Raw genomic sequence first — 27,138 nt, forward strand, 5'->3', positions numbered from 1 at the left:
GCTTTGCATTATGTCTTTTGAATGAAGTGTACTGGATTGCTCATAAAAATGTCAGCTACAATATGGAAAACACCTTCAACACAGGTTATTGGCAAGATAGACTGGTCTTCGAGCCAAGCAGCCACATCTTGGAAATTGTTTAGAGCTACATATACTTTTACATAGTTTGTGACTGGAGATGATATTGCCGGTAAAATCCCTACCTTCTTCAGTGGGACGGTATTCTGGGAGATCAAAGCATGGATTCCAGCCCACGGAGGAGCTGGCTTTTCTTCATCCTTCACTCTGCACCGAATAAGTGATATGATAAATTCAGTTCAATCAGCTTTGCAGACCACTGCAATGAGGTAGAAGAAGATCTGTGTACTCAGACACTTTGTATCTTTCCAGCAGACTGGACATGTTGATGGCTTGTAATAATTGTGTACACCTTGGCAAGGCAGTAAGGTTATACGTTTGCAGCTTTGCTTGTTTGTGCCTACAGCTGACACAGTGTGTTTTCCAGCAGCCACTTCATTGGTACAGTCTTGAAAATGCACTATGGCAGTATCATGTGTGCTGGATGTAGCAGACAAAGAAGAGCTGTCTTCAAATCCAAAATTATCAAAAGCAGCAATTGTAAATCCTTTCCTGGTAAAGTGGCTTGGAAGTGGTGAGCTGTTGGAGTCACAAGATTTTCCAGCATGAGCTGCTAACTATACCATGTAGCTTGTGGAGACACCAATCCTATTAATTGAAGTGATTAGCTCTCTACTTTTGCACTTGTTATAGATTGTGTTCACAGTATTCATGTGTAGTACTTTTGCACTGCATAAGCCTGTTGGTTCAGTCTTTGCTTATATCTTCAAAGCCAATTCCATGTTGTGGGCTTCTGTTCCAAACTCAAGAACTTTCGTTTGCAACAGTTTTGCTTTGCTGATATTAAACAATTATGTAAAAAATGTTAAGACAACAGCAGGCATTCTTGTTGACTTCTATGATTTGCTGAGCTCTGGGGCATCACAGAATTTGTCATTAAGTCCAAAACGGAAATCTTTCAGGACGTTTCTTAAAATGGTTCCTGCTTATTTTACTGCATCCTATAATTTTATTTTGGCAGCAAGAACTTCAGCAGTAAAATCAGCTGAGAACACCATAAGTGGCTCACTCTTTTTGTTAGATTGTCAAAAACGAATTCTGTCATTGTACATTCTTACCAGAAAATCTAAATTTGTTCAATAAAGTTTCATCAATGTTGACCATTATATCTTTGATCTCACTGAGTGTGAACCCATAGCCATCACTCAAGAGTGGCTTTAAAACGTCATTTGCTTTTTCAAAGAGTGCAAACTTAACTGAAGGCTGGCGGTTACGTTGCTGTTGGATGCCCTTGCACATTCATGTTTTCGAATATATGTTTACTTTCAGTTTGAGTAGGCATACAAATCTGCAGCAAATACATTCGCCTTTCTGCTTAGATCAGCTACTCGCCTTAAACTTCATCTTGGAAGAAACTAGCAGCAGATAGAAACATGTTTTCCCTTTGAAACTCACCCACTGTGTACTTTTTTCTTTTGTCAATCCCTTTGGCCCATGTTCTGGTTAAAACCAGAGATAACACATTGAAAATCCTCTGCTTTCTGATCAGTTGTTGGAGTTGGATGGGGATAGCCATCAATCTTCTAACTGGATAGTCATTGGGTTTGGTTGTAGTCGCCTTCTCAGAAGACTCAGATTCTTGTTGGGTTTTACTGGTTTGTTTTATTTTTTGACACATTGTTTTCTAAGCTTTTGTCCATTGTATATGACTTCTAGCACTTGTTACAATGCGAACATATTTGATCCTCTTCACTCATCACTTTCAATCTTTTGTGAATTACCAATATGATGGCTGAACAACAACGTTATAGAGCCGCCATTTTTGAAAATGGCAAAAGGGTTATTTTCTGTCTCTATAAGACTTCTTGACCCACTAAACCTATATTCTGACACCAAAGTGAAGTATATATGTCTAATGGTTCCTGAAATATTACTTCATCACTGCAACACATTTGACATTTTTAAGAATGTCATCCAGAAAAATTCAGCCAGGATTTGCAATGTATACCTAAGCTAAATTACTTCTCTAATAACAGAAAATCACAAATCAAAAATGAACATTTCTGGACAACAATCTTTTTATGGAGCTATATCAAGGGGCCAGGACTACTTGTGGTGACTCCTACAGAGCATTCCTTTACCAAAAGCAACAACAGAATAAGTGACAAGGTTATTGCAACTACTAGGGGTCAAGTTAACAAGCTATTCTGTGTATAACTGCCAAGTCACAGACCAACTCAGCAATTCATCATTCGATGTTCAATAAAATGAGGAGCATTGAATTAGTTGAAATGGCAAGTTAAAAAATCACCAACAAACCATTCAGTTTGCAGAGTATGCTACATAATATACAATGTTAGTACTATTTTAGAGGAGCACTTCACTAATTACAGAGCACTACAAATACACTGCAAGAGAATGCTGCCCAAAATAGTTTCTGATGGCAGTTCCCATTTTTAGCTCTTCCTGGCTGGTAGTAAAGGCACAAGTTTGGAGCAGATCCCTACCCTCTCACTTGGTTGACCAGCCTGTGTGTACCATGGCCAGGTGTTGTCAGTGTCATTGTGCCACTGTTAGACCTGACACCTTTTGGCGTGGTTCTTCCCCCATCTTTTTGCCTCTGACTCATGTGTTTTGATGCTGTGCTGGATTTCGTTTTTGCTGATTGAGATGCTTTGGACACTCTGCCACTGCTGATCAGTGTCAGAGTGTGAGTGCTCCCTCTGTAAATTGTAATATTGATTGGCATATTTGTATCACCCCGAAGTCCCTAGTAAAGTGCCCTGTGTGTGCCAGGGCTGGTGATGACAAATGCTACTAGTGGGCCTGCAGCGCAGATTGCGCCACCCACATGAGTAGCTTTAAAATGGTGACTCAGGCCTGCCAGCGCAGAGCCTGTGTGCAGTCAGTGACTGCCATGTCAGCCTGGCCAGTGTCCCCACTGGCTAGGCCTAACCCTTCCCTGTCTGTGCACATCAGTCACCCCTATGGAAGGCTCAAGGTACCCCCCTGGGCAGGGTGCAGTGTATGGATAAGGTAGAGCATGTACTAGTGCAGGTAGTATGCTCTGGTAGTGGGCTGCAGCCATGTTATGTGCTCACTGCTGAAAGGCTATCTTGCTCCATAGAGTAACATGGAGGAGGCTGGGCCCATGTGATACCAGCCTATCTTCCCATAGGAACAAGATGGGACATAAGTGAAAGATATCCCTGAACTCAGAATTTAATGACACATCTTTTAGTGAAGGGTGTTTTTAAATCCTGTGTTGGAGAATAGCACTTTTAGAAAGTGGTTGTTCTCTTGTCTAAACCTTTCTGTGTGCCTGGGTTTGTGGAATGCTTGCCTGGTCTGGATGTGACAGGGGGGGCTGCAGAGCCCCAGAGGAGAGGGTCGGAGCCATCCCGGGGATGAAAGGGCACATCTGCCTGCCTGGGAGGTGGGAGGAAGGAATGCCTGATAAGTGCTGGGCTGCCTCCCACTGCTAGCCCCCTCCTGATGGTCAACGGACACCTCTGGCCCTGAAGCTGACAGGAAGAAGAAAACCAGAGACACCTCAGTGCTCCGCAACCCCCAGAACTGGTTTAGACTGGACCAAGGGCCTCCATGCACAAAGACTTCAAAGAACTTCAAAGACATTGAGGGGTATAAGGAAAGGACCCCTGACTACAGAGATTTAGATTCTGAAATTCTGCAAGCAAGAAGGAACCTTTGCTGGAAGGAGGACAGCTAGAGAACTAATGGAAGACTGCCTTGCTGTGTGCTCTAAGGGCTGACCTGTTCTACTGTCCAACTGGAAGCTAAGGAGGAGAAAGGGACTTTGCTGTGTGCTGTGACCCTGCCTACTTGAAACTGCCAAGACTCTGCTGTGTGCTGTGTCTACAACTGAATCTCCAAGGGCCTGAGAAGAGCTGGCCTCCTGTTGGGAACCCAGGACTAAAGGTTCCTAAAGCTATCCCAGAAAACGACTGAAAAATCGTGCTGTTGGGACCCGAGATGCGTGGGGCTTGACTGCGGAGCGTGAGGAAGGGATCGGTGTATTCATCGGCACATTACTCGTGAGGGTCGGAGGCTTGTGGAGCCTCCCCTCGTGAAATCCGCTCCACGGTGGTGGCAAGGGCAAGAGGGGGTCTAGTTGTGACCAGCGCCCTGGAAAACCCTTTGCCGCCAAATCACCACCGCAGCCCGGGGCCAGGATACCCCCGTAATCTGCTCCGAGGTCAAGGAGCCGAAGCACCAAAGAAACGAAGGAGCCGCGCTCCCATTGGTGGAGGGAGCCGAGCCCCCCTCACTAACGCCGCGACGGGATTGGCCCGTGCGGCGCAGCGTCATCAGCTGTGGTGGGCCGTGATTGGCCGAAGTAGCGGAGCGTCATTGCCAGCCTGTCCCGGGAGCCGCTCTGCCATTGGCTGACTCCCGGGCACTGAAGGGGCTCGACCAGAGGGCCGCGACGTGATTGGCCCGCACAGCTGGAGCAGCCTGGAAGCCGCCGAGGGAATCGCGCCCTGATCACCCCCCCCAGCGAGGAGCCGACCGACGGAGCAGCTGGCTGACCCGTCCTCGCCGAGGGAGTGAGTCTGCGTGTGTTCCCCGCCCCGGGCCTGTCGTCCCCCGAGGTGCTGCATCCCCCGCCGCTCGTTGGATTGTCGAGAGCGGGCGGGAGAGCCCCAGGGGACCGGCCGGGGCCAGGTGGGAGTGTGCGCTGCTAGGCGCGAGGCGCCTGAATCCATCCGGCGCACGTGTAAGCCCCCACACCACAGGAAAGGAGTCCCCAGGAGACCGGGTGAGGCGCGCTTGCCGCACTTGGGGGGCTAAGGGCCTAAGAAGGCGGGCTGGGAATAACTACACTTGGGTATTGCATTGACTGCTCGTTTTTAGAGCCAATTGAATAGAAGCCAGTGGCATTATGTTTAACCACTGATCAAAGAGACTAGAGACTATTTGCTTTTATGAGATCTGCCTATTTACAAGGACCATTGAGAATTAAGTGCAACCTGTAAGATAAAATGCTAAGTTGTCTGAAGAAGTGATTATCACGCAACTGCTTCAGTTACATGCTGAAACTAGATAAAGCTATATATTTTTATAAAATATACTTACCTGTGTGGTCTCAGTTTGTGGTGGATTGGGGATTATTGTTGTATTAAGTGCAAATGTTATCCACATTGCCTCTGTTTAGCCTAGACTGCTCGCGCCATGCTACCTAGAGGGTGAGCAGGGGTTATCTCAGAGGGTTATTCCGTCGCCCTGACCGGAACCAGGGGTCCCTACTTGGGCTAAGATACTTACCTCTGCCAACCAGGGACGCCCCGTTCTAACATTGGTGGCTCGCGGTGCGGATTTTGAACTAATAATTGCACTTGACCGGCAGTGATCTCTTGTACATCACTAGTCTAGTTTAGCGGCACAGGTTGCACAAGATTTTTTTCTTTTTGGTGAAACCTTTGTAGTTGAAAAGGTTAGGAAGCATCATGTCTCAGAACGCGCCAAGCGTGAATGGAGAAGTAGAAGTGGAATTTGAAGTCCAGAAGTTGCTCACCTATAACAAGGAGCAACTGAGGAAATTCTGCAGACTGCTTGAATGCCCAGTAAGGGGCGGCGCAAATAAGGAAGAGCTACGGACAGCTCTGAGGGCCTGGTGGGAGGCCAAACATGGTGCCCCGGAAGCTGCTACTGGAGAGGGAGACACACAGGAGAATGGGTTTTTGCCCAGTGAATTGCCAGTGAGGAAGACAGGGTCTAGGACCGGCAGCAACCACTCCAGTAGGGGTATGTCTCCAGAGGAAATAGAGGAGAATCAGCGAGTTAGGGCCCATGAGATTGAGCTTTTGAAGCTCAGAGCGGAAGCCGACGAGAAGAGACTGCGCCTAGAAGTTGAGAAAGAGGCGCAGGAGAGAGCGGCGCAGGAGAGAAGACATACTCTCGCTTTGGAGGAGAAGAAGCTCCAATTGGCTCATGAGAGGAGCATGAAGGAGTTGGACTTCAAATATAAAGAGAGGGTGTCCAGCTCTAATGGTGGCAGCGCACAACCAGTACAGGCGGGTAAAGTATACACACCAAAGGATCTGGTACAGAATTATCAGAGGGGTGAGGATATTTATGCGTGGTTCAGAGCGTATGAACTTGCCTTAAAGATGAATGAGGTGCCTGAGAAGAATTGGGGAGCAGGATTGTGGAAGCATTTTGAGGCCTCAGGGAGGGATGTTTTGGCACCCTTAGAAGCAAAAGATGCTTTATCCTACTCCGCCATGAAGGAGGCTTTGTGCCTCAGGTATGGGCTCACTGCTGAACAGTACCGCCAGAAGTTTAGGAACTTCAAGAAGCTTGATTCAAGTACTTGGGTGGAGTGTGTGAGCATGTACACGCGTGCACTGGAAGGTTGGATGAAGGGCAGCAAGGTTACTGATTATGTGGGGTTGTGTCACTTGATTAGTAGGGAGCACTTAAGTAGTTTATGTGTCCCAGAGCTGCGCCAGCATCTTTTGGATAGTAAGTTAACTGATCCCAGTGAGCTTGCTAAAGAGGCGGACCGGTGGACGAGCACCAGGGTCCACAAGGGGGTGGTAAGTACCCCAGCCAAAGGTGGATAGGGTCCCCAGCAGAAGAGTGGGGGGGACACGGGTAATCAAAAGGAGTCTTCTAAAGGGCCCCAAAGTAGTTCCCAGGAGAAGGTGTCTCAACCCCCCAAGCCTAAGAAGTCCTGGCCCCATAAGGGCCCGCAGGACAAAAAGACCCTTACTTGCTATTCATGCAGGGAGGTGGGGCACATTGCTCCAAGCTGTCCAAAGAAGAAATCAGCACCCACTGGTGCTCCAGCTCCAGCTCCGGCGTTGGCCAGTGTAGCTTTGGGAGGGGATTTGATTTCTAGTGGGGAGGAGGGGTTAGCATTGATGACCCTTGTCTCTCTAGGAGACCAAGAGATGGCCCAGGAAACCTTGCTGCCCCACAATACTAAGAAATACGGGCAGAAGGTGACCATCAATGGACAGGTGGTGGAGGCTCTGAGAGACACAGGGGCCAGCGTGACATCTGTTAGGTGTCGGTGGGTGTCGGAAGAGCAAATTGTTCCCCAGGTACTCCGGCCTGTGGTGGCAGCTGACAGTTCAGTGCGCTACTGCAAGTTGGCGAAAGTTCCATTCGAATGGGGAGGAGTCTCCGGTATTCAGGAGATTGTTGTAAGTGATGCCTTGCCTGTAGATTGTCTATTAGGTAATGACCTGGAGAGCTCCCCATGGAAAGAGGTGGAGCACAGGACTCACTTGGAGATGTTGGGTTTGCCTGCGTGGATCTGTGTGTCCACCCGTGCAATGACAGCCAGAGAGGGCGGTCTAGCAGAGCTGGAGCCTGGAACAATGGCCCAGGGACCTGCCAAGAGAGGAAGGGGTAGAGGGCGCGGGAAACCGGCCCCCACTGTTCCCACGGTCCAGGAGGAGGCAGACCCGGAAGGGGATGCCCTGGAACCTACAGGGGAGCAGGTGGCCGAACTAGGGGAATTGCCTGAGCTGTCCCAGTGGCAGCAAGAGGGTGGTCCCTCCAGGGAGGAATTCTGCCAGGCTCAGAAGGAGTGCCCTTCTCTCATTGGTATGCGGCAGCAGGCTGACGACCAGGCCGCAGGCCTGGGGTCCAAGGAGCATTTGATCTACTGGGAGGATGACTTACTTTATAGTGAGCCTAAGTTCGCTGAGCCCGGTGCAGCCCGTGTGCTGGTGGTACCGGAGCGCTTCAGGAACTTCCTACTGGGTCTGGCTCATGACGTGCCTCTCGCAGGACATCTGGGGCAAGACAAGACCTATCACAGGCTTGTCACCCATTTCTACTGGCCCCAGATGAAGACGCACGTCTCTGCCTTTTGTAAATCTTGCCAGACTTGTCAGGCCAGTGGCAAGAGTGGAGGGAAGCGCGTGGCCCCCCTCCAACCCTTTCCCGTGGTGAGCACCCCTTTTGAGCGGGTGGGCATTGACATCGTGGGGCCCCTGGATCCCAAGACAGCCCTAGGCAACAGGTTTATCCTGGTCTTGGTGGACCATGCCACTCGGTACCCGGAAGCCCTCCCGCTCAGGACAGTCACCGCCCCAGTGGTGGGCCGTGCCCTGATGGGGATCTTTTCCCGGGTGGGATTTCCCAGGGAGGTCGTCTCAGACCGCGGGACAAACTTCATTTCTAAGTATATGAAGTCCCTGTGGAGTGAGTGTGGGGTGACATACAAATTCACCACTCCTTACCACCCTCAAGGAAATGGTTTGGTTGAGAGATTCAACCGCACATTGAAGGGCATGATTATGGGCCTGGAAGAGCCCATGAGGCGGAAATGGGATGTCTTGTTGCCATGCCTGTTGTTTGCCTACAGGGAGGTGCCTCAGAAATCCTTAGGGTTCAGTCCCTTTGAGTTGCTGTATGGCCACCCTGTCAGAGGGCCTCTTACTCTGGTGAAGGAGGGGTGGGAGAAATCCCGTGGGAAAACCCCTCAGGATGTGTTCAGCTATGTGCTGGCCATTCGCAACCAGACCAAGCGCTTCAGGAAGCTTGCTGAAGAGAACCTGGAGGCTAGTCAGGAGGAAATGAAGAGGTGGTATGACCAGAACACTTCTCTGGTTGAGTTCCAACCTGGTCAGAAAGTGTGGGTGATGGCGCCAGTGGAGCCTTGTGCGCTCCGTGACAAGTGGTCTGGGCCATATGAGGTGGTGGAGCGCAAGAGCGAGGTTACCTATTTGGTTAACCTGAAGACTCCCAGGCAGCCCCTGAGAGTGCTACATGTGAACCACCTCAAACCCCACTTTGAGAGGACTGAAGTAACTATGCTCATGGCTACAGATGTTGGAGGGGAGGAGGATAGTGATCCTCTCCCTGACCTCCTGGCAGTCAAGGAGCAAGATGGGTCAGTGGATGGTGTGGTCCACTCCCCCACCCTGACCCCAGAACAGCAGGAGGACTGTCGCCAAGTCTTGGGTCAGTTCGCCCCACTGTTCTCCCTGACCCCAGGTGTCACCAAGTGGTGCGTCCACGACGTGGACACTGGAGACAGCATGCCTGTGAAACAGAAGTTTTACAGGGTGGCTGACAAGGTCAGAGCTAGCATCAAGGAAGAAGTTTCCAAGATGTTGGCGCTTGGGGTTATTGAGCCCTCCAGCAGCCCCTGGGCTAGCCCAGTGGTCTTAGTGCCTAAGAAAGCTGCTACCCCCGGTGGCACCCCAGAACTTCGGTTCTGCGTGGACTACCGTGGGCTCAATGCGGTCACGAAGACTGACGCGCACCCCATCCCAGAGCTGATGAGCTGGTGGATCGGTTGGGAGCTGCCCGCGGCGCAGCGTCATCAGCTGTGGTGGGCCGTGATTGGCCGAAGTAGCGGAGCGTCATTGCCAGCCTGTCCCGGGAGCCGCTCTGCCATTGGCTGACTCCCGGGCACTGAAGGGGCTCGACCAGAGGGCCGCGACGTGATTGGCCCGCACAGCTGGAGCAGCCTGGAAGCCGCCGAGGGAATCGCGCCCTGATCACCCCCCCCAGCGAGGAGCCGACCGACGGAGCAGCTGGCTGACCCGTCCTCGCCGAGGGAGTGAGTCTGCGTGTGTTCCCCGCCCCGGGCCTGTCGTCCCCCAAGGTGCTGCATCCCCCGCCGCTCGTTGGATTGTCGAGAGCGGGCGGGAGAGCCCCAGGGGACCGGCCGGGGCCAGGTGGGAGTGTGCGCTGCTAGGCGCGAGGCGCCTGAATCCATCCGGCGCACGTGTAAGCCCCCACACCACAGGAAAGGAGTCCCCAGGAGACCGGGTGAGGCGCGCTTGCCGCACTTGGGGGGCTAAGGGCCTAAGAAGGCGGGCTGGGAATAACTACGCTTGGGTATTGCATTGACTGCTCGTTTTTAGAGCCAATTGAATAGAAGCCAGTGGCATTATGTTTAACCACTGATCAAAGAGACTAGAGACTATTTGCTTTTATGAGATCTGCCTATTTACAAGGACCATTGAGAATTAAGTGCAACCTGTAAGATAAAATGCTAAGTTGTCTGAAGAAGTGATTATCACGCAACTGCTTCAGTTACATGCTGAAACTAGATAAAGCTATATATTTTTATAAAATATACTTACCTGTGTGGTCTCAGTTTGTGGTGGATTGGGGATTATTGTTGTATTAAGTGCAAATGTTATCCACATTGCCTCTGTTTAGCCTAGACTGCTCGCGCCATGCTACCTAGAGGGTGAGCAGGGGTTATCTCAGAGGGTTATTCCGTCGCCCTGACCGGAACCAGGGGTCCCTACATGGGCTAAGATACTTACCTCTGCCAACCAGGGACGCCCGGTTCTAACATTGGTGGCTCGCGGTGCGGATTTTGAACTAATAATTGCACTTGACCGGCAGTGATCTCTTGTACATCACTAGTCTAGTTTAGTGGCACAGGTTGCACAAGATTTTTTTCTTTTTGGTGAAACCTTTGTAGTTGAAAAGGTTAGGAAGCATCATGTCTCAGAACGCGCCAAGCGTGAATGGAGAAGTAGAAGTGGAATTTGAAGTCCAGAAGTTGCTCACCTATAACAAGGAGCAACTGAGGAAATTCTGCAGACTGCTTGAATGCCCAGTAAGGGGCGGCGCAAATAAGGAAGAGCTACGGACAGCTCTGAGGGCCTGGTGGGAGGCCAAACATGGTGCCCCGGAAGCTGCTACTGGAGAGGGAGACACACAGGAGAATGGGTTTTTGCCCAGTGAATTGCCAGTGAGGAAGCCAGGGTCTAGGACCGGCAGCGACCACTCCAGTAGGGGTATGTCTCCAGAGGAAATAGAGGAGAATCAGCGAGTTAGGGCCCATGAGATTGAGCTTTTAAAGCTCAGAGCGGAAGCCGACGAGAAGAGACTGCGCCTAGAAGTTGAGAAAGAGGCGCAGGAGAGAGCGGCGCAGGAGAGAAGACATACTCTCGCTTTGGAGGAGAAGAAGCTCCAATTGGCTCATGAGAGGAGCATGAAGGAGTTGGACTTCAAATATAAAGAGAGGGTGTCCAGCTCTAATGGTGGCAGCGCACAACCAGTACAGGCGGGTAAAGTATACATACCAAAGGATCTGGTACAGAATTATCAGAGGGGTGAGGATATTTATGCGTGGTTCAGAGCGTATGAACTTGCCTTAAAGATGAATGAGGTGCCTGAGAAGAATTGGGGAGCAGGATTGTGGAAGCATTTTGAGGCCTCAGGGAGGGATGTTTTGGCACCCTTAGAAGCAAAAGATGGTTTATCCTACTCCGCCATGAAGGAGGCTTTGTGCCTCAGGTATGGGCTCACTGCTGAACAGTACCGCCAGAAGTTTAGGAACTTCAAGAAGCTTGATTCAAGTACTTGGGTGGAGTGTGTGAGCATGTACACGCGTGCACTGGAAGGTTGGATGAAGGGCAGCAAGGTTACTGATTATGTGGGGTTGTGTCACTTGATTAGTAGGGAGCACTTAAGTAGTTTATGTGTCCCAGAGCTGCGCCAGCATCTTTTGGATAGTAAGTTAACTGATCCCAGTGAGCTTGCTAAAGAGGCGGACCGGTGGACGAGCACCAGGGTCCACAAGGGGGTGGTAAGTACCCCAGCCAAAGGTGGACAGGGTCCCCAGCAGAAGAGTGGGGGGGACACGGGTAATCAAAAGGAGTCTTCTAAAGGGCCCCAAAGTAGTTCCCAGGAGAAGGTGTCTCAACCCCCCAAGCCTAAGAAGTCCTGGCCCCATAAGGGCCCGCAGGACAAAAAGACCCTTACTTGCTATTCATGCAGGGAGGTGGGGCACATTGCTCCAAGCTGTCCAAAGAAGAAATCAGCACCCACTGGTGCTCCAGCTCCAGCTCCGGCGTTGGCCAGTGTAGCTTTGGGAGGGGATTTGATTTCTAGTGGGGAGGAGGGGTTAGCATTGATGACCCTTGTCTCTCTAGGAGACCAAGAGATGGCCCAGGAAACCTTGCTGCCCCACAATACTAAGAAATACGGGCAGAAGGTGACCATCAATGGACAGGTGGTAGAGGCTCTGAGAGACACAGGGGCCAGCGTGACATCTGTTAGGTGTCGGTGGGTGTCGGAAGAGCAAATTGTTCCCCAGGTACTCCGGCCTGTGGTGGCAGCTGACAGTTCAGTGTGCTACTGCAAGTTGGCGAAAGTTCCATTCGAATGGGGAGGAGTCTCCGGTATTCTGGAGATTGTTGTAAGTGATGCCTTGCCTGTAGATTGTCTATTAGGTAATGACCTGGAGAGCTCCCCATGGAAAGAGGTGGAGCACAGGACTCACTTGGAGATGTTGGGTTTGCCTGCGTGGATCTGTGTGTCCACCCGTGCAATGACAGCCAGAGAGGGCGGTCTAGCAGAGCTGGAGCCTGGAACAATGGCCCAGGGACCTGCCAAGAGAGGAAGGGGTAGAGGGCTCGGGAAACCGGCCCCCACTGTTCCCACGGTCCAGGAGGAGGCAGACCCGGAAGGGGATGCCCTGGAACCTACAGGGGAGCAGGTGGCCGAACTAGGGGAATTGCCTGAGCTGTCCCAGTGGCAGCAAGAGGGTGGTCCCTCCAGGGAGGAATTCTGCCAGGCTCAGAAGGAGTGCCCTTCTCTCATTGGTGTGCGGCAGCAGGCTGCCGACCAGGCCGCAGGCCTGGGGTCCAAGGAGCATTTGATCTACTGGGAGGATGACTTACTTTATAGTGAGCCTAAGTTCGCTGAGCCCGGTGCAGCCCGTGTGCTGGTGGTACCGGAGCGCTTCAGGAACTTCCTACTGGGTCTGGCTCATGACGTGCCTCTCGCAGGACATCTGGGGCAAGACAAGACCTATCACAGGCTTGTCACCCATTTCTACTGGCCCCAGATGAAGACGCACGTCTCTGCCTTTTGTAAATCTTGCCAGACTTGTCAGGCCAGTGGCAAGAGTGGAGGGAAGCGCGTGGCCCCCCTCCAACCCTTTCCCGTGGTGAGCACCCCTTTTGAGCGGGTGGGCATTGACATCGTGGGGCCCCTGGATCCCAAGACAGCCCTAGGCAACAGGTTTATCCTGGTCTTGGTGGACCATGCCACTCGGTACCCGGAAGCCCTCCCGCTCAGGACAGTCACCGCCCCAGTGGTGGGCCGTGCCCTGATGGGGATCTTTTCCCGGGTGGGATTTCCCAGGGAGGTCGTCTCAGACCGCGGGACAAACTTCATTTCTAAGTATATGAAGTCCCCGTGGAGTGAGTGTGGGGTGACATACAAATTCACCACTCCTTACCACCCTCAAGGAAATGGTTTGGTTGAGAGATTCAACCGCACATTGAAGGGCATGATTATGGGCCTGGAAGAGCCCATGAGGCGGAAATGGGATGTCTTGTTGCCATGCCTGTTGTTTGCCTACAGGGAGGTGCCTCAGAAATCCTTAGGGTTCAGTCCCTTTGAGTTGCTGTATGGCCACCCTGTCAGAGGGCCTCTTACTCTGGTGAAGGAGGGGTGGGAGAAATCCCGTGGGAAAACCCCTCAGGATGTGTTCAGCTATGTGCTGGCCATTCGCAACCAGACCAAGCGCTTCAGGAAGCTCGCTCAAGAGAACCTGGAGGCTAGTCAGGAGGAAATGAAGAGGTGGTATGACCAGAACACTTCTCTGGTTGAGTTCCAACCTGGTCAGAAAATGTGGGTGATGGCGCCAGTGGAGCCTTGTGCGCTCCGTGACAAGTGGTCTGGGCCATATGAGGTGGTGGAGCGCAAGAGCGAGGTTACCTATTTGGTTAACCTGAAGACTCCCAGGCAGCCCCTGAGAGTGCTACATGTGAACCGCCTCAAACCCCACTTTGAGAGGACTGAAGTAACTATGCTCATGGCTACAGATGTTGGAGGGGAGGAGGATAGTGATCCTCTCCCTGACCTCCTGGCAGTCAAGGAGCAAGATGGGTCAGTGGATGGTGTGGTCCTCTCCCCCACCCTGACCCCAGAACAGCAGGAGGACTGTCGCCAAGTCTTGGGTCAGTTCGCCCCACTGTTCTCCCTGACCCCAGGTGTCACCAAGTGGTGCGTCCACGACGTGGACACTGGAGACAGCATGCCTGTGAAACAGAAGTTTTACAGGGTGGCTGACAAGGTCAGAGCTAGCATCAAGGAAGAAGTTTCCAAGATGTTGGCGCTTGGGGTTATTGAGCCCTCCAGCAGCCCCTGGGCTAGCCCAGTGGTCTTAGTGCCTAAGAAAGCTGCTACCCCCGGTGGCACCCCAGAACTTCGGTTCTGCGTGGACTACCGTGGGCTCAATGCGGTCACGAAGACTGACGCGCACCCCATCCCCAGAGCTGATGAGCTGGTGGATCGGTTGGGAGCTGCCCGCGGCGCAGCGTCATCAGCTGTGGTGGGCCGTGATTGGCCGAAGTAGCGGAGCGTCATTGCCAGCCTGTCCCGGGAGCCGCTCTGCCATTGGCTGACTCCCGGGCACTGAAGGGGCTCGACCAGAGGGCCGCGACGTGATTGGCCCGCACAGCTGGAGCAGCCTGGAAGCCGCCGAGGGAATCGCGCCCTGATCACCCCCCCCAGCGAGGAGCCGACCGACGGAGCAGCTGGCTGACCCGTCCTCGCCGAGGGAGTGAGTCTGCGTGTGTTCCCCGCCCCGGGCCTGTCGTCCCCCGAGGTGCTGCATCCCCCGCCGCTCGTTGGATTGTCGAGAGCGGGCGGGAGAGCCCCAGGGGACCGGCCGGGGCCAGGTGGGAGTGTGCGCTGCTAGGCGCGAGGCGCCTGAATCCATCCGGCGCACGTGTAAGCCCCCACACCACAGGAAAGGAGTCCCCAGGAGACCCGGTGAGGCGCGCTTGCCGCACTTGGGGGGCTAAGGGCCTAAGAAGGCGGGCTGGGAATAACTACGCTTGGGTATTGCATTGACTGCTCGTTTTTAGAGCCAATTGAATAGAAGCCAGTGGCATTATGTTTAACCACTGATCAAAGAGACTAGAGACTATTTGCTTTTATGAGATCTGCCTATTTACAAGGACCATTGAGAATTAAGTGCAACCTGTAAGATAAAATGCTAAGTTGTCTGAAGAAGTGATTATCACGCAACTGCTTCAGTTACATGCTGAAACTAGATAAAGCTATATATTTTTATAAAATATACTTACCTGTGTGGTCTCAGTTTGTGGTGGTTTGGGGATTATTGTTGTATTAAGTGCAAATGTTATCCACATTGCCTCTGTTTAGCCTAGACTGCTCGCGCCATGCTACCTAGAGGGTGAGCAGGGGTTATCTCAGAGGGTTATTCCGTTGCCCTGACCGGAACCAGGGGTCCCTACTTGGGCTAAGGTACTTACCTCTGCCAAACAGGGACGCCCGGTTCTAACAGCCACCATGAGAGGCGTCTGTGTGTCATTACGCCTCACATACTCGCATGACATGGCCAGTCACACAGTCACTGCATGCAGCACACTTCACTGGTTCATGGTGGTGTGGGACTGGGACAGGGTGTATGGCTCTGTGGATTCTGTCCATGACCTGCCATGCTGGACCCAGACGAAGGAGTGTTCATGCAACCGGCTGTTTGTATTTTCAAGGAGGCACACAGGTGGGCTGGAGTCACTAGTAGTATCCTGGTATGGGGTGCAGACCAAGACATTCTTGGTAACTGTAGACACAAACAGGCACAAAATAGGCATGCATGGCCATTTGAATGGGCAGTTCAGTCTCTGCACCCTGGGAGCAGAAGCTGTGAGTGAGGGTCACAGACCAGCTTCCACCCATTATGCAGAAACAAAAATTACATGAAACATTGACTCCCCTGATGTAGTCTTGCACTTGCAAATGGCAGAATGTATTCCAGCCAACAAGAATTAATGAACACTGGGGGGGCCATACCAGTCCTTGTAAAGTTGGTTGACCCTGAAAAATTCAGTCAAACCCCATTGTTGTGAAGACCATGCAGCTATGAGGAGTGAGGAAAATGATATTTTGCCCGACCAAATATGTCCACTACATATACCCTATGTTACATGTCATGTGCATGTCATCCATGCATATTCCCTGTAGTGGCCTGAATCACTAGGCCCCTGCAATCATGTCCTGCATTAGAAATGCCAGTCATCAAAGTCTCCCAAACGTTAAGTTAGCATATAAGGCCCATGTATTTGCATTGCATTGTGCACTTTTAAATAAATATTGTAATGAACCCATTTTGTGGCGCAGCCCGAGCCACATTTCTGAAATAAGGGTGTTTCATGACTCCTGACACACTGAAGCTGCAGTTACGTCCCTCTGACCTCGCATACTTCTAGCTCAGCCGAGAGAAGCCCAGCAAGAGGCCTGCCAAGACTGTATTATGTATAACTGTTATCCGAGGGAGATAGGGCCTAGCCATTCTGACTCCATTTAAGTAAATCACGGTGCTTGCATCCATAGAAGAGCTCACAGCCCTCATGCAATGAACGAATAAATATGCCCTCTCTGTCTTTTAGTGACGAACAACCTTTTCTTCAGATAATACATCCCCTGACTCTAGATATCAGTTGTACTAGATGTGCTGGTCGCCTTGACATAAGAGATCTCTCTGCTAGGTTGAAAGTCAGCCTCCTCCCAGTTACACGTCAATTGCACGTCATGCTCAAAGTTGCACAATTAGGGCACAGTTCGAGCTGGTCATGCCAACTCCTCCTCTAAGTACCCACCCACCTATGACACCTACCTATCACACACCTATGACTCATCAAGTGTACACCCACATGTTCTTATCTCATTTTCTGTCTTGCTCTGCCTCGAGCTCCCTATGTACAAGGAGTAAAAAGTATATATATGATGTTTTGTTATTGAATGATTAGAAGACTCTTCCTGAACCTCAGAGGTGATGGAACATATTCTCCCTTTGACTCGAGTTATTGGAATAAAGCCCATTTTAACTCAGATACCACGGACTCTGCTTCTCACTTGATGCATGCTAATTGTTAATGCCTAGAAATTCAGCCAGGGTAATATTATATTTACCACATAATTTGGCGCCCGAATAGGAACATATCCCTTTCCCCACTCGCCGGAGTTGTCGGTCTAGTCTTTGCCCCCTTCTACAGCCGTGACGGACTTCAAAGCGCACCAGCAGGACTTCCTGCCACTCCCTCAGGCCCACGGAGGAGGACGGACTGCGACCAGGCATCCATGTGAGGCGGTGAGAATCGCGGATCGTCTCAACCAGAGGCCCAGCCCATGAGAGAGCAAGGTCCGAGGTCTCCAGAGGTCCACCTGTTCCAAGGCGCAAGCGTAGTCAAGTCAAGTTTCCGAGGCCTTCAAGTTTCAAGTTCTGCTTTCCCGGTGAGTACCACTATGGGGAATGTATCTAGTTTCAAGACGGGCTCATTTTAGATGAGAACGGTCAAGACGTGTCCACAGTAACGTGGGCCCGGTAAAGACGTGTCTCAATTTTTGGGACCGGTATGGTTGTACTGTATTTTCAGTGCACAAAACTGTTTTTCAAGTACATGTTTAACTCCCTGTAATGGTATTGTTTTAGTGTTTTCATGTTATAATGTTTCTTGTATGAATGATTGTTGAATGTTTCAGTCTATTTTTGTGTATTGTGTTTTCATTGTATTGATTTCAAACATGCCACTGTTTTCAAAGTTGCGTCAGATAGGGACCAGAAAAGGTATACTAGAATAGACAGTTATTATCCGGCCTAGAGACACACGTGGTCATTTTATGTATAATAAGCATGGGCTAAACGCCATTTGGAAAAAGAAGTCAAGTCCCTCTCAGATAGATGCCATTGAGTTATGGCGCAAAGAGTGACATAGGAGAACAGAGAAAGAATTCAATAAAGCAGAGAGAACTAAACAAGCCAAGAAATGCCGTTGTTAACTGGTATTTATCCCGTTCTGTCAGAAAAACTAGCTAAAGTGACCACCTCAGAAAGACCCAGTAGGTAGAGAACGCCACCACCTGTACCCTTTAGAGTATGTAGAATTAAAGCCGACAGCATCTGAAGCGTTCATTTCCTTGTATCTAGACAAGTCCCTTCTGGACTGCGCAAGTGCCTTGTGAGTAACTAGTTGGTTTATTTGTGAATAGCGACTTGAGATTAAGACTTGTGAGTAGTTTGTTGAATATTCTTAAGTATAGCTCCTTGTAAATATGCCTTGTGAATAGCGTGTCATTTTTGTGATTTGTTGAGTTTCTTGTAAATATGGCTTGTGAATAGCGCCATGTAGTTATGGCTTGTGCAGAGCATGTTATCATCAGGTCCCTAGCCATTACGTTAGTCAGGAGAGAGCTGGATCTCTTTCAAGTGCTTAGAGAAAATGTTTTGAAGATGTGCGTATGTGTTATGTGATAACGTGGAGAGATGAGTTCATGACTTTCCCATGTACTGCAGTCATTGGGGAATGATTGTGCTTCAGCTGCCGAAGAGTTAATATCTTGTACTGAGTAGGCAGTATTTGTTTTAACATGCTGATCAACAAGGTGTGGAGGGATTTTGGCGTTTTTTGGTGTTTGGGGGGGGACGTGTCTTCGAGCGGAAATTCGTACCCGTTCCAGTGGAGGGATTTGGTTGCTTTTTGGTGAGGATTTAGCAAATAGCTTGGACTACTGTGATGCAAAATTTGAAAAGGATCTGAGCTGTGGAAGTGGTGGAAAAAGCATGTTTTGTGTGGAGGTGCGATTTGCCATGTTATCCAATGGGCGTATTCAGTTTGCAGATTGAATGGTAAATGCCTTGGAACGCTTGATTTAATGTGTTTGGCTCAGAGGTCGGTATAGTTGTAAATAGACCAGTCGAATTGAGATAAGGGTTTGCACAAAGAGTGCTTCAATGTTTTCACGGTTGGAAAGAAAATATGAAACAGACCCATCTTAGAATGTGCTTTTAATTAGTGTAATGCAACAGTGTTTTTTGTTTTAATAAGAATGTTTCTACAGAATATTTTTCCCAATGCAAGCTGCCCTTTAGAATAGCGTGTGACAGTTATCCCACTCACTTAGGAAAGTGGCTATTTGTAAATTAATGAACGTGGCCCTTTTTGATAGCTACAATACACTACCATGTTAGTGCATTGCTAAGAGTCCCCTACATTAGTTTAGTTTGCATTCATTTAGTTTCAAGGCTCACCTATGTACTTTGACAGGCTGCTGATAGAATGGTGATATATTGCACGGTAAAAGCAGTGTTCATTAAACAAGACTTGGAAAATAGGATTTATTATGTCTGATTCAGGGCTACAATACTTACACAGATGGTTTCAGATCAACATTAAGTGGAGAAGGCTCCATTGATATATGCAGAGAACAGTCCCAACGCAACAGTCCATGATAATTCGTTTTTTTTTCTCTCAACTGCAAAGTGCTTAGCGTTGTGTGCAGAAGCAAACTGTCCCTTTTTGTGTGGTAATTTGCATGCTAAACAAATGCCCATGTTTCAAATGTCTTGCCTTCTAGCTGAATTAGTTAGACAAAAGTGTTTTTTTAGAAAGTGGAGCTTTTAAGTAGCAGTACAGAATTATTTTAAAATGCTAGCATGTCACTCAGTTACAGAAAAATACATGTCTTTATTAATTTACTTTTTAACACGTTTTAAAGTTCGCTTCAGTTAGTTAGAGAATAATGGTTCTGGCCTGGGAAGAGATATGTTATGACGTACAAGGAATGTGTTTTTTAACCTTGAGACAGTCCGTCCGAGACCGAGATGGCCTGGCTCCCAGTAAATGTTTATGTAAAGGGAGGGCTACTCCCTCTTGGAGCGAGCAGTGCCTGTCTTGTTGGCCATAACCCAATTCTTTCCGCGATCCCTTTGTTTATGTGAAGGGAGGGCCACTGCTCATCATACTTACACTAGCTTCCTTCGCATGTGGAGGGAGGAGGCTTGCAGCTCACTCTTTCAGAAACTTGGCAGACGCCTGGCTCTTTCAATGAGCTCAGCGTTGGCAGCGACCCAATTTTAGAGAAGCAGAGACGAGTGAGAGGCTTGTCTCCTCTTAGTGATGTTTGACACTGAGCCAGCTCCTGGCTCTGAGGGGAGGGGTAGGTTAGCAAGGAGTGAGTTCGTAGCGAAGTTACCTCCCCAGCCCCTCTGACTTGTGTACAAATAGTTGCTCTTCCTTACAGATAAGTCACGCTTGCAAATGTATAGTTTCAAAAAGTGTAAACAGAATAATTGTCAAGAGTCTTGCTCTTGCAATGAGTTCAGCATCTGGCAGTCATTCAATTTTAGATCACAGTGTAGCCCGGCTTGGAATTGATTCAAAGCTCCGAGCGCGAACATAATTCTAGAGGGAGGGGCTGCTTCTCAAAGGAGTGAGGAGTATCGAGGCTTCTAGGCCTTCTGTTTCTGACAAAGAATAATGTGGATTTTATTCAGATACATTTAGAGAACATATTGTAGGTAGTATGGTCATACTATTACCAGGATTTAGAGTAGGATTTATTGTAAAACTGCAGAGCTTTTGAATTGAGAATTCATTTTTATTTATTTATTTATTTTTATATAATTATTTTTGCTAGATTGATGACAGAAAGCCCTAGCATTTACAGTCAGACACTAAAGACAGCTAGACAGTATTCACATGCCTGCCAACACAGCACTGATACAGTACATTAACGACATTCTAATTACAGCAAGATCAGAACCAGACTGTGACATTGCATCTCTGACAGTCTTATACTTTCTGTGTAAAGCAAGTGGTGTACAACACTTGCTTTCCAAGGAGGGTACACCATGTATACAGCTAACACGGTAGACAGCTAACACAAGAATCATACAGCTCATTACTAACCTTTCACAGCCCAGGACACAAAAGGAAGTACGTGCCTTTATTGGCCTCACTTCTTACTGTAGGCAATGGATTCCCCAGTATGCATATTTAGCAAACCGTTCATACAGTTAACTACACAGAAGGCAGCCATTTTGACTGTTCTCCCTAGGACACAAGAACACACCTTGGCATTTGAGGAATTAAAAAGAGCATTATGTCAAGCGCCAGTTTTAAGCGACTCCATGTTACAGTAAACATTTTATGCTTTTTTATTTTTATTTATTTTTACATTTGACTGTAGCGAGACTGACAGGGTATGGACTGACATTATTTCAACCACACATAGAGATCAGACGTTGTAATATTCTGAATCCTGCAACGCTTTTGCCCTCAAGTACAGTAAATACATCACCACATGACTGTGTGGAAGTAATGAATAAACCAAGACAAGACCTGACAGATATTGCACTTCTAGACCCAGACCTGACACTCTATGTAGATGGATCATGCATGAGAACAAGTACAGGAAACCTTTTATGCATTGTATGTTCTCTTAAACAGAACACAGACACAACATTTGAACCCACGCCTCCAATTGGAGACCAGAACCAGAGCTAAGCACTTGAAAGTAAACATTTATACTGACTCACAATACGTTTTTGACGTTGTTCATGATTTCGGGGTTCTGAGGAGAAAGAGAGAGGTTTCTTGAGACCTCCCATGGGACCAAGATTCAGCACAGCCAGCTTATTCAGGCCCTGTTAGAGGCCATACATTTACCTAGAGCCATTTCTATCCTGAAATATAAAGCTCACACCAAAGTTACAGACACCATTTCCCAGGGTAATGACCTGGCGGACCGAGCAGCTCAGACAGCCCAGACACCAACAGACACGACAAGGACAGAGGTACCATTACTGATATAAAGTATGACAGTCAGGGACCCTACTCAAGATGTACTTGACATACAGACACATGCCACAACAGATGAGAGAAAGAATTGGACTGAACAAGGAGGGGTCCAGACTAACCAAGGTTAGATGACTAGGGGAAAAGGTACATTGTTTTCTTCTCAGCACATAGTCCCACACACTTGGGAGAGAAGGCAATGCTAGACAGCTTACAGAACATTTGGTTTAACAAGCAGCGAACATGTATGATCTATTACCAGTTCAATCCAGGTAAAGGCATCCCGGTGGAACAAGGCGGATTTCATCCTCCTGACCACACTTTTGAAGTTCTCCAGATGGATTATATCCAAATGGACAGATGTAGAAATATGTCTTAGTAGTTATGTGTGCACTACCTAGATGGACAGAAGCATATCCAGTTCCAGATTATACTGCTGTTACAACAGCCAGACAATTAGTGCGCAGTACTTCCCCAGCTATGAATCACCTCATGTGATCTACCTCATGTGATCTATTCAGATAACAGTCAGCCATTTTCTTCTGAATTAATGAAACAAGTGTCCCTTCTGTTAGGTTATACATGGAAATTCCATTGTGTCAGACACCCAGAAGCCGCAGGCCTTGTAGAAAGGCAAAATCAGACAATTAAGACAAAGTTGCTGAGATCTGTACAGAAAAAGGCGTGGATTGGATGGTGGCCTTGCCGGTTGCCCTCTTTTACATGCGTATGGTAGCTCATTCCAGAACAGGCCTATCTCCTTATGGAGTATATATGTGGGGTACGCCTATGCCAAAGAAAATTACTGATGTTGACAGTAACATGCTGACAGATTACCTGGCTTCCTTGATTTCTGCACTACTCTCTTTTCATTCACAGGTTGCTGCCGCCTTCCCTGACAACACCCAGGTCAAGGAACATGCCATAGCACCAGAGGATTCTATACTTGTGTCCGGATCGGTTAGACTCGATTCTGACATGTATAAGATCACATATGAGAATAGCAAGAAGAGAGATAAGGAGGAAAAGTACTGCAAGGTATTACGCAGTAGATGTATAGTTACTTTGATCATCCTTTTTATTCTGTGCATTGTTATAATTGGTGTTAGTTTATTGCTACATGTTTTCTTTCCCATTTCCTCACATATACACTCTTCCAGTAACAGTACCATAGAGCATACATTTAGTGACCTGCCTCCCCATGAATTGTCATATCGACTTGCACTACGTAACAATACATTTATCCGAATGTTACACCATTCTCATCAGACCAGCAATGCGACCGATTGCTGGGTATGTGGCCAACTGCCACCTTATCAAGAAACGAAGGGAGTTCTGCCCTTCTACCCTTTACCGTTCTCACACAATGGTTCGTGTGGAGCATGGTTTGCTCTAATGACATCAATAGATAGAAGGTACATAGCTTATCCAGGTGGCTGGATATATGGAAACCTGAATAAAGTAATGAATGAAGCATGCTTTCCAGACAAAGACGGATTCCCCCAAAGAAAGGGAACCGATTTAGAGAATGAAGAGTACGAACAGGGAAATGCATCTGTTAATTTTATAATGTTAAACGTTCAGCCCAAGCAAAATACAGGTCCACCGTTTATATCAGTCCTGCCAGCAAAAGGTGATTTATGTGTTAGTAAGAAAGGCTCAGTACATATGGGACACAGCAAGTGTAACACTGTAGTAGAGTTTGATGATAACGGACTTTCTTCTTTCAAAACATCACGCCATACCTATTTCATTTGTGGTCAGACAGCCTATGTACATCTGCCCTTAGACTGGGGTGGGACTTGTTATATAGCATTCTTATTGCCACCCGTTTTTCTAGCCCCATCCAATTATCACAGAGATTCACGACTAGAACATGTTAGACAAAAGAGAGAGACAGATTCTGCAGGGATCGATCAGACTGAAACAGCTTGGGAGCAATATACAGATTTCAACAGAGGATTCTTTTTCTTCATAGGTCCCGTCCAAAACAGTAAACTGATACGCAAGTTAACAAGGACTCTTGAAACAGTTGTAAATATAACTGCATCTGCCCTGGCGAACTTGACCCAGGAACAGTCTGCTATTAGACTTGTCGTTCTTCAAAACCGCCTCGTTCTAGACGTCATCTTGGCGGATAGGGGCGGAGCTTGTAGAGTCATCCGATCTAGTTGTTGCATTTTCATCCCAGATAATGCACCATCTGTGTACGAAGCAATAACAAGACTCCACAAAATTGCTAATGCCATACATCAAGATCCAGGCACATGGACTTGGTCCAGTTGGTTCTGGGGTGTAATATCTGCATGGGGATGGAAAGTTATGTCCTTCCTAGGAATAATTCTACTTATGATATTTGGTTGCTGTCTCTGTCTGCAGTGTGGTCCGGCGATTTGCAGCCTGTGTGCCACTGCCTGCATTCCCCATCCACGTAAACAAAGAGTTAAAGATGAACAAATGATTCTGTATGATGAACTATACGGTCTCAAGAATATAGATGTATCCTGAAGGGTTACGTAGGTGACAAGGAGGGAATGAGGAAAATGATATTTTGCCTGACCAAATATGTCCACTACATATACCCTATGTTACATGTCATGTGCATGTCATCCATGCATATTCCCTGTAGTGGCCTGAATCACTAGGCCCCTGCAATCATGTCCTGCATTAGAAATGCCAGTCATCAAAGTCTCCCAAACGTTAAGTTAGCATATAAGGCCCATGTATTTGCATTGCATTGTGCACTTTTAAATAAATATTGTAATTAACCCATTTTGTGGCGCAGCCCGAGCCACATTTCTGAAATAAGGGTGTTTCATGACTCCTGACACACTGAAGCTGCAGTTACGTCCCTCTGACCTCGCATACTTCTAGCTCAGCCGAGAGAAGCCCAGCAAGAGGCCTGCCAAGACTGTATTATGTATAACTGTTATCCGAGGGAGATAGGGCCTAGCCATTCTGACTCCATTTAAGTAAATCATGGTGCTTGCATCCATAGAAGAGCTCACAGCCCTCATGCAATGAACGAATAAATATGCCCTCTCTGTCTTTTAGTGACGAACAACCTTTTCTTCAGATAATACATCCCCTGACTCTAGATATCAGTTGTACTAGATGTGCTGGTCGCCTTGACATAAGAGATCTCTCTGCTAGGTTGAAAGTCAGCCTCCTCCCAGTTACACGTCAATTGCACGTCATGCTCAAAGTTGCACAATTAGGGCACAGTTCGAGCTGGTCATGCCAACTCCTCCTCTAAGTACCCACCCACCTATGACACCTACCTATCACACACCTATGACTCATCAAGTGTACACCCACATGTTCTTATCTCATTTTCTGTCTTGCTCTGCCTCGAGCTCCCTATGTACAAGGAGTAAAAAGTATATATATGATGTTTTGTTATTGAATGATTAGAAGACTCTTCCTGAACCTCAGAGGTGATGGAACATATTCTCCCTTTGACTCGAGTTATTGGAATAAAGCCCATTTTAACTCAGATACCACGGACTCTGCTTCTCACTTGATGCATGCTAATTGTTAATGCCTAGAAATTCAGCCAGGGTAATATTTTATTTACCACAGGAGGGGTCCTCATAGTGTGTTTAGCTACTTTTGGAGCGAGTGTCATCAAAACATAATTACATGGGCCACGTGTTTATGAAAAAACAGTTGTTAAGATTAAGTCAAGGTGATCGTGGGGGCAGCCACATTTGGACCCAATTTACAAGGCCATTTGCACACAACAAATGGCTTGATTTGTGAGCCACATCTAATACGACACCATTGTGGAATAATATAACAGTGGAGTAAAACTGCTTTCAGAGGTGGAGAATGGGTATTTCAGGGTGCGAATACCATTGAAAATTGGATAACAACCACAAACTCATAAACATGTGGGTAATGACAAACCTTTCCTTAGCATATTCCCACTCTGGTTATGATTTGGGATTTATTTGTGGTAAGGGCAGGAGCAAACTTGTGTAAATGGAGTAAAACATTAGTGGGTCTTTATGTGAAGGGGTTTCTCTACAGAGAAAAATCACTTCTCATTGGAGAAAAAAAATGTATTTTTGGAAAACATTTACATCCTTTTGCATTTAGATCTTTTTGTAAGCTTATAGACATATTTCATTGTATACTTTGTGTAATTATGCATGTTAACTGTTTATGGTTGCGCGTAGATCCTGAAAACTGTGGCCGTTATTGCTGGAATTTTCTTTAACACATAAAAATTGTGACATCAACATCAAATGGTGGTGTAAATCTACAGATGCATATTTACAAATATTTTATCAATCACACCAGTGGGGTCTAATGCTCTAAAAACATTAAAAATGCACACGTTAAGGTAGAGACAAAGATCAGTGTTGAGTGTAAATCTGAGTGATTTGTCAAGCCATCAAGATTCAGGTCATACAGGCATACAGGCAGCTCTGGAATAATTGCTGTTTGTTCTTGTTGGTAAGTAGAAAGAGTTTGATCTTCGTGGGATTGAGCTTCAAGTAGGTTCAGGACATCTAGATCTGAATGGAGTGGAGGCCTTTCTTGAGATGCTGAATATTCAGAGGATAGGAGACTTTTTCATACCTTTGTGTGTCGTCAGTGTATTGGTGAATTTTGATGTTGCTTTCAATGAGTAGGGTTCTTTATAGAGATGAAGATGCCAAGGGACAGAATTGGTCTGTAATGTACTCCACAAGTAAATATATTTTCTTGGATATTCAGATACTCGTCTGGATAAAGTGGTGTCAATTAGATAGATAGGACCCCACTCTGAGAATTCTGCACTGGTTACCCTTAGGAAAGTGTGCCCTCTTTAAACTTCTATGTGGCCCTTAGTTCTTTTCATGGAAAAGGGACTTGTAGGGTGCAGCCTTACAGTCCTATCTGGAATTTCAGCTCCAGGGATGAATTTTTTTATTTGTAAGGTTTTATATAGCGCTGGCTAGACCCAGAGTATCAGAGCAGTTTACAGGAGCAGGAGTAGGCACAGATATACAGTAAACAACATTTCTGGGAAAAATCTACAAAAGGTACAAGCCAAATACCACCATTGAGTTAGGATAAGGCAGAAAAGTGGGAAGTCGAAGGATTATATGCATTTAAAAATTAAAAGGAGGTAACGATTCAGGGCACACAATAAATAAAAGCCAGGAGAATAAATTGTAGTGGTCGGGGGCAGAGGGTAAATGAGGAGGGGTCAATAAAAAATGGACAAAGCACAGGGGAGAATGCCATCACACAGCTAACAGCGAAGAAGTTAGAGCGGTGACGATATATGAGAGACCAGGGAGAGTGAAGGCCCGGAAGATAAAAGGGAGAACGAAAGGTCAAACAGGTTAGCAGAGAGATAACCAATGCAGGAGATAAAAGGCGTGCAGGATCAGACAGAATTATAGACTCCAATATTTGTTGAGGAGGTGACATTTTAGGTCTCTTTTAAAGCCGAGGTAGGAAGGGTTGCAGCTTAGGTCCCTCGAGAGGTCATTCC

General features: G+C 47.8%; 1 protein-coding gene across 1 annotated transcript in view; it reads left to right on the forward strand.

The window, feature by feature from the left end:
• Positions 1-27,138, forward strand: part of GLIS3 (GLIS family zinc finger 3) — a 1,035,169-nt gene that overhangs the window by 491,779 nt on the left and 516,252 nt on the right. The gene's annotated exons all lie outside the window — the stretch shown is intronic.

Source organism: Lissotriton helveticus, chromosome 2_1 (genome assembly GCF_964261635.1).
Source record: "Lissotriton helveticus chromosome 2_1, aLisHel1.1, whole genome shotgun sequence".
NCBI lineage: Eukaryota > Metazoa > Chordata > Amphibia > Caudata > Salamandridae > Lissotriton > Lissotriton helveticus.